At 35.5% G+C, this 7,805-nt stretch overlaps 1 protein-coding gene across 7 annotated transcripts in view; it reads left to right on the top strand.

Moving 5' to 3' along the window:
• The first annotated feature begins 3,652 nt into the window (after nucleotides 1-3,652).
• Nucleotides 3,653-7,805, top strand: part of phactr4b (phosphatase and actin regulator 4b) — an 88,013-nt gene continuing 83,860 nt past the window's right edge. For 2 of the 7 annotated variants that reach the window (XM_009292434.5, XM_005158334.6), the window contains exon 1: nucleotides 3,653-3,745. The gene's annotated coding sequence lies outside the window, so the exon portion shown is untranslated. 7 annotated transcript variants of the gene reach the window in all.

The raw sequence follows: 7,805 nt of genomic DNA, 5'->3' as shown, positions 1-7,805 counted from the left end.
TGTTGGGTAACTGAGAATTATAAAATCATGCATGACTTTGCAAAAAAAAAAAAAAAAAAGATTGCACCCTAAAGTGTATTGATTACCATATACAATATATGTCCATATTCTGGATGTATGTGGTATTACTTACGTTGCCCTTGATATTAATATAACAGGTGTTTAATATTTACAGTTTATAGATTGCTTATTAAATTTACTGATTTTATACACATTATTTATTATTATTCATGAAAATATGATGTTATTTTCATCAGTAAATGTAATGTTCTATGTTTATTTATGATTATTTTATTAGGAAAGCTCCCTAAATCACAACTGGTATCAAACAGGGTTTTCCCCACGTTTCTTTCAACACATTTTACAACCTATTACTGTTTTATAATTGTATTTTATTGTACTGTATCTAAAAGTAGTATCACTTCCGTAAAACGTCATCCTTGTACTTAATTAACAATTGCCCAAGACAAACAGAAGGGTGATATAAAAAGCAGGAGAAATAAAATGAAAAAATATCAGGGTTGATAAAAGTGCTTCTCCAGAGGTTCCACTGGATGGCAGTACTCTATTAATATAAATGTTTAACAGGAATTACATTAAAATGACAATACTTACATGACAAACCATTTTTTAATACAAATATGAGACACCATACTTAACCCATATAACCCCCAAGAAATGTTTTGGGGGGATTGCATTTCCTAATGTCGGAGGTTAGCACACTTAATGCATTTTTTAAAAAACCTTCCATAATATCAAAACATCAACCTCTACCAAATAGTTGATAGTATGTTGGTTTATGGTAAAAGTACAGAAATTTATACATAAACTTTTGCAACAAAACCAATACAATCAAGTGTAGTAGTGCAACAGGATTATGTTTGTTTGATTTTTTTTATTTTATTTTATTTTTTTTAACTGTAAAAAATATGGTCAACAATTTGGTAGAGCAGGCAGTTAAAGGGTTAAATAAGATGTTGGAATATGAGCAGAAGTTCAGTCTTACAGATTTGTTGTGACTTTTAAAATCTGATTTTATAACACCAATGTCCACAATCCTAATCCTAAACATTTCCATATGAAGTGGATCTAAACTATGTTGTACTTATATACTATATGCTGTACTACATATAACACCTAGTCTCTTCAAACATAACTTCAGTCTTGATAATCAAACCATTTTGCTTTAAAACAGTTTACAATTATATATGCTCCCCAAAAGATTTGCAAGTGAAAATCTTGCTTAGACATCGTTACATTGCATGAACCACTAATGTAGTGATGGGGTTTCATTTCACCCTTTGACCCATCTGACCACGTCAACTGCTGAGGTTATCTCATAACTCGATTTCACCTGACTCATTACGCTATACGTTACAAGTTGAAAAGTTCAGTCCTGACACTAGTGTGACACTGCACTTAGCCATGAGGATCATTACAATAACCTATTTAGACACATGCAAATAAAAATGATGACTTTTTCTTTTTTTATGTGTATCAATCTCACACAGCTGTTTTCTCAAATTACTGATTTATATATGTAGCCTATTTGAGAGTTTATTACTTTAAAACCCAACAGTTAAATTTATCAATTGAAATGAGTGTAGTTAACACAAAACTTCTGTAAGTTAATTCTACTCTTTTGAACTCAATGTTGAAGGTAAGGAGTGAATGAAGTGATTAAGTAAGTGTTGATTGAGCATTAATATTGTACACCTGCTACCAGTTATCTCATTACTTCAACTTAAATGGAGTAGGTTCACAGTACTCATTATAATTAGTTTTTGAACTCAAATGGTTTGTAGCAATTGGTTTCCTCAAACAATTTGAGTTGCCTTAACTAATTGAGTTTTACAGTACTCAACTGGTTTGAGTTATCTTAATATATAGTGTAAAACAAAAAAAAATAATTAAAGTAACTCAAACCATTTGAGTAAACCAATCTAATTGCAACAAACCATTTAAGTTCAAAAACTAATCCTACTGTGAACCTAATCCGTTTGAGTAAACGGAAGTTTAAGCACAGTAAAACCTGATACATGAAGAGAACTCAAACCAACTGAGCACTGTAAAATCCAATAAGTTAAGGAAACTCAAATTGTTTGAGGAACCGATTGCTACAAAACATTTGAGTTAAAAAACGAATCTATATGAAAATCATGAACTTACCCGATTTAAGTTGAGGTAATGAGGTATTTAATTAACTCATTACCTTTAACACTGAGTTCAAAACTTTTTTCAAATGAGTAGAATTAACATTCAGTAAATTTTAAGTTAACTACACATTTTATTTGACAAAGTTGACTGTTGGGTTTGAGGTTTTGCTGTTCTCAAATAGCTTTGTGTACTCAAATGGAGTAAGTTCACAGTACTTATTGGGATTAATTTTTAAACTCAAATAGTTTGTAGCTATTGGTTTTCTCGAACGATTTGAGTTGCTTTAACTTATTGGGTTTTACAGAGCTCACTTGGTTTGAGTTATCTTAATACACTGGGTTTTACTGTGATCAAATTGTTCTGTGTACTCAAATGGATTAAGTTCACAGTACTCATTTTGATTAGTTTTTGAACTTAAATGGTTTGTTACAATTGGTTTCCTCAAATGGTTTGAGTTACCTTAACTTTTGGGTTTTACAGTGTAGCTATTTATTAATTTGTTTAATTTGTATTAACCTCACCATTTTGTGCACAATGTATTTAGTACAAGTCTATTCTTGGTTTAATTTTGGAGGCCGCCACTCAGAAATCATTCTCAATGTTCAGTTGTGACCTGTATTTGTTTTTAATGTATTTGATTGGCATAAGTCAGAAACCTTAACCTGGAGCTATAAAACCAATCTGCTGCATCTGACACCATTGATGTGTTGTTAATCTAATGTAAACACACCAATCCTATGAAAAAAATATATTCAAAAGGCTGATGGCCCGATGTTGTTTTTTTTTTATCTTCTGTGGGTTATGGATAATATATGGCAATTCTAATAGTTTATTACATTTTATTTGACTTTTGGAAATCACCAAGGGACCTCCTGTTATTGTCCCGTGACCCCCACCTTGGGAACCCCTGACCCCGACACAGACCAACTAAAAACTTTCATAGTAGATCGACTTTTTTATATTTTTTTAGGCTACTTCTTGTACTCGTGAATCACCATTGTAGGCTAATCCTCTTGAGTTCTTAACACGTAGCCTACTTTATAATAAAGGTCCTTTCATTATATAGTTCTTAAAAAGGTTAAAACGATTGTCCCATTCAGCAGTCTAACTTCTGTCGTTATCCCAATGTTAGCAAATACAAGACAGACACTCCAGTATTTTACACCAGCTACTATCTTTTCTGTGCTACGCTTTACTTTATATAAAAATATCGTGAGCAATATAATAATGATCTATCATTAAATGTGAACGATAATTCACAACACACTGGGTATTTATTAACAAACATACAATATGTGATTGTGAACTTCGAGGTAGAATGGGCTGCATTGGTTCGTTTCCCCTGCAGCGCCTCATGGGAAATGTAGTTAACTGTTTTGAGCCGTAAAATTGAGCCGGACGGACATGCTTCAACATAAAAACTACAATTACCACATACCTATTCCTCGCGTTTCCGGTATCTTTAGCAAAAGTTTCAATGGGGGCTGGAAAAAGAGAGTCAGGAAAAAGTATCCGTGTTGTTGCGTACATGAAGTGAAACTACTCTGGGGGAAGAGGAGGGCCAGTGCCTTACACGTAATAGGGGAAGGTAAGATATGTTACCTATTAACCAGATAACGCACGCGCAGGTTAAACATGTCGCATTGCAAAGAAAGTTGTTTCCATGCAAATCTCAGCTTTCTGTTATGTTTTAAGTGTTATGCACAAATGCAATTGTGCACATTCAGCACTTTATTCTGGCATATGCTGTTCGTTAATAAACACCGCCAGACGTGTGTTTAATTATAATGAGAATAACACTGCGTCAGTACTTCTTGTGGTTAAAGTTGTATTGGCGCTGCGCTCATCGTGATGCTCCCCATCATCTCTGCACGCTCGCGTTCCGATTTTCCCAACATTCAGTGCATGCAATGACCACAACGAACCGTGCATGCATTTTCCCTTTAGTCTGGCGTTTATTTGCCTGATTTACACTAAACCTTTAACGCATCAGAGAAAATTAGGATGATTAGCTGACTTCCCGGCTGCGCGCTAGGGATGCATGTTTACGAATCCGTATTTGTGCGCGGTTTTCCAAAGGGAGAATAACGTTACATGGAGAAGCAAAAAACACCCCACGCTTTCTGCTCGTTTTGGTGTCCGTTCGTGATAGCGATGAGGAGTTCGCGCGTCTGAGCATTTCGCATCCACCGCCTTTTCCCTTTTATCCATTGTTACTCAAAACCTAATGTTTACGAAATGTTTACGAGAGCCGGTGTGTGATTCTGATCACATACAGAGAGACTGATCTGTTCAGCTTGGGTAACGTCGAGGAAGATCTCGCATCCCCAGAGCATCTGATTTGTTCTTTGTGCACGAGGACTCAAATCAGCAGCTCGGGGCTCCACCATAGAGCATCAGTCATTCAGTGCTCGAGTGCAGCTCTGATTTCTCTGCTGCGCGCGAGTGAAAGATTGAGATGGATTGCCGCTTGCAAGGTAGGGTGAAGGACAGTTGTTTAGCTGTTTTAATGTAATTCAGTAATATTGGTAGTACTTGTGGCGAACGCATCTTACTCGCACTGAACTGCTACCTCAAGAAAAACGCGAGAACGTGTGAAATCTGACAGAAGGGTTCAGTTTTTGGGAAACAAACACTAAGCAAAGAAGGCACTCGGTATAAAATGTGTTTTATTAACTTCTTTAAGTGTTAGGAGCATTAACTTGAATTACCACACCAAATTATATAAGGTTTAACTAGGCTATTAAGGTTTAAGGTTTATTCAGAGCAGTTAACATGAAGATTTTATGGTTTCTAGATTAGTTTTTTTCTCTTTGCATGCCCTGTAGGGACCCTGGTTAAAAGTCTGGTTCTAAATAATGTTATGTATGATAAAATGCTATGTTGTGATGTACACATGGAGATTTCACATCTGTTTGAAATCTTTAGTGTAAAAATGAGTATCTTTTCATAAATCTAAGGATTAGGAAATGTGTAGATGTTGAAGAGATGCACTCTAAAACAAAGATCAGCTGTTAATTTACTGATGCTTAGACTTTTCCATGACCTAGTTTTTAAAATCTTAAATATGCTTTTTAGCTGAAACTGTGATCCTTGTTGATTTGTAATACACAAGTGAGAAGTTACATGTCAGTAAAACACAGACAAAACTAAATTAATGAGAGTAGAGCACCAAGATAGCATCGTTATGCCCTGAGTGTCCAGATTTTGTGAACTTTTTCCAATCTCCACATTTGTATCCTGTCTGATTACTGTCCTAGTGTCACATTAAAAGGCAAAAAAGCACCAAAAATGTAAAGGGATAGTTCACCTAAATGTAAAGTATCATCCCTCCGCTTGTTCCAAGACTTTGTGAGTTTTCTTCTTTTGTTGAACAAATCAATTTATTTATCTATTAAATAATGTTGTAGACCTGTTGCCATTGCCTCCCCAGTTTTCTGCAGGGTTTTAAAATAAAGTCAGAAACCACTGTACTAATTTGTTTCATTTTTAATAGATCTTACTCAAAATTCATATCCTGTTTTGTATTTATTTGCTTTGCTTCTAAATATAGAGTTGTCCACTATCTTCCAAAATTTCAGTATTGATTCAGATACTGAAGGAACAGACCTTCTGTTGTGAGCATTTAGTTCCCTATGGGAAGTAAAAGTTGCTGCTTTTGTGTGTGAAGCAAAACAGGAATGTAGTTTCAAACCTGATCTCATTAGAAAATCTAACTTGAAGCTGCCAGTGTTTTAGAAATGTGTGTAATTTGGTCCGTACTAGGGACACTCATTTTAACGGATTAACCATGAACCGAAAAAATGCATTTTTAACAAATAATGGTACCAGTTAAATGGTTAAACATTATTATTTTTGTAGTATTATTTTTATTTTATTACTTTGCTGCATGAATGTGCAACGCTTATTTGTTAACTCGCCAGGCGTTAACAGACGTATTTTGCCAAGTAAGCAAAACAAAAGGAGTGAAAAGAAAGACACTGCCGGTCAGAGTTTGTCACCGACCAGCGCTGATGGCGTTTTTCTTGGATCTGCTTCATCAACACCTCGGTGTCTTTGCACAAGTGGAGAAAAAAAAACTGCAAACTTTCTGAAATGTCCACTGCTTTACAAACAAGCTGGCCACAAGTCAGAGTGTCTGGGTTTCCTTTCCATCAGCGCACGCAGCGCAACAGATATATTTTTGATGATTTAGTGTACAACCAACAAACCAACATTTTTTTCCACTTGGAAAATTACAATTATTAATAGTTCTTATAAAAGGTCCATTTTTTAAAATAGTCTACCAATAATTTAGGTGACTTGATTTTTTGCATTGAGATAACTTGCACTAAACCAAGGCTTTCATTTTATACCTATGTAAACTATATGTATAAAGCATATATGGAAAATACTATATGTAAAAAAAACAAAACTATTTTACTGTATGCTATACTTTTAAAAGTCAACATATGCACCTTGTTGTTTGTCTCCTATCTTGCACAGCGCTCACATGAACAGCATGTAAGGCAGAGGAAGTAAAAGCACAGAACTTCTAGGTAAAATCAGATGCTCAGGACATAATCTTTCAATTAAAATGATGACTTCTATTACAAGTGTTGACAGAGGTTTGTTATAGAAGAATTACTGCGTAGCATTAATTAAATGCATATTTTCCATGAAGTGATTGATTTGAGGTAGCCTGTTCTGTATGCTGTTCTTCGCATGTTAAAATAAATCAGTATTTTAAAATGCAAAATTTAATGTGTCAGACTCAAAATAGACACATCAATTCATTTTTTTAATTAAATAAAAATGTAATATTAATCTGACCGCTTAACGATTAATAGTTGGTTAACCAGCGGCAGTTGTCAGTTGTGAAAATTATCCAAAATAAGCATCCCTAGGCAGTACAGAAGTACAATGTTGGAAAATAAACAAATGATTAAACCTAACCATTAGTGCAGTGTAAGAAGATCATGCAAAAACATGCAAGTGTAATCAAGTTCATAAAAATTAGCCACCAATTTGCCAAATAGCAAATGAGCTTTGAATTGCTGTGAGTGTGTTGTACTCTGTGCTGCTCTAAACCACTTAAACATCATCCAGTTCTGATTGAGTTACTTTGTGTCTAAGGATCCAGTTATCAGGGTTCAGTCACAAGATCTCTCTTCACTAGCGGGAAATGGAGAGTGCTTTTTCAGTAAAACAGAGTTTTAATGGGAAATGAGGATTGACTTCCATTCCTTGGAGCATGACCTGGTCAAGGTTGTATGTGCTGTTAGTTTCCCAAGCGATGAAGATGGAATGAGAGGAGGGCTGAAGTTTGGTTCGGACCAGTGTTTTGGGCTCCTTGGAAATTGGGCCACAGGTCCCTGGGGTGAGCAGAGCTTTTCTGGGGCAGGCGTGGCAATGACGTACAGGCGGTTCGGAATGGGAACGTACAGCACCGTCCAGTCATTTTGAAGGGAGCCGGGGGTGTGATATGCGGTCTGGAGGTTTGAAATGCAGGTCTGCCTTCATAGTTCCCTCAACGGAACTCTTCTGTTCTCAGGCCAAGAGAGGTAGGGCAACTTCTAGAGTGTTTTTCGAAATTAGAGGATGATTGTATTTGGGTTACATTTGGTAGTTTGGAAGTTTACCATAAAGTCTGTCTTATACGCAGTTGG

This window comes from Danio rerio, chromosome 16 (assembly GCF_049306965.1).
Source record: "Danio rerio strain Tuebingen ecotype United States chromosome 16, GRCz12tu, whole genome shotgun sequence".
Classification (NCBI taxonomy): domain Eukaryota; kingdom Metazoa; phylum Chordata; class Actinopteri; order Cypriniformes; family Danionidae; genus Danio; species Danio rerio.
The sequence above is the reverse complement of the archived record's forward strand: the minus strand, read 5'-3'. Positions and strand labels throughout refer to the sequence as shown.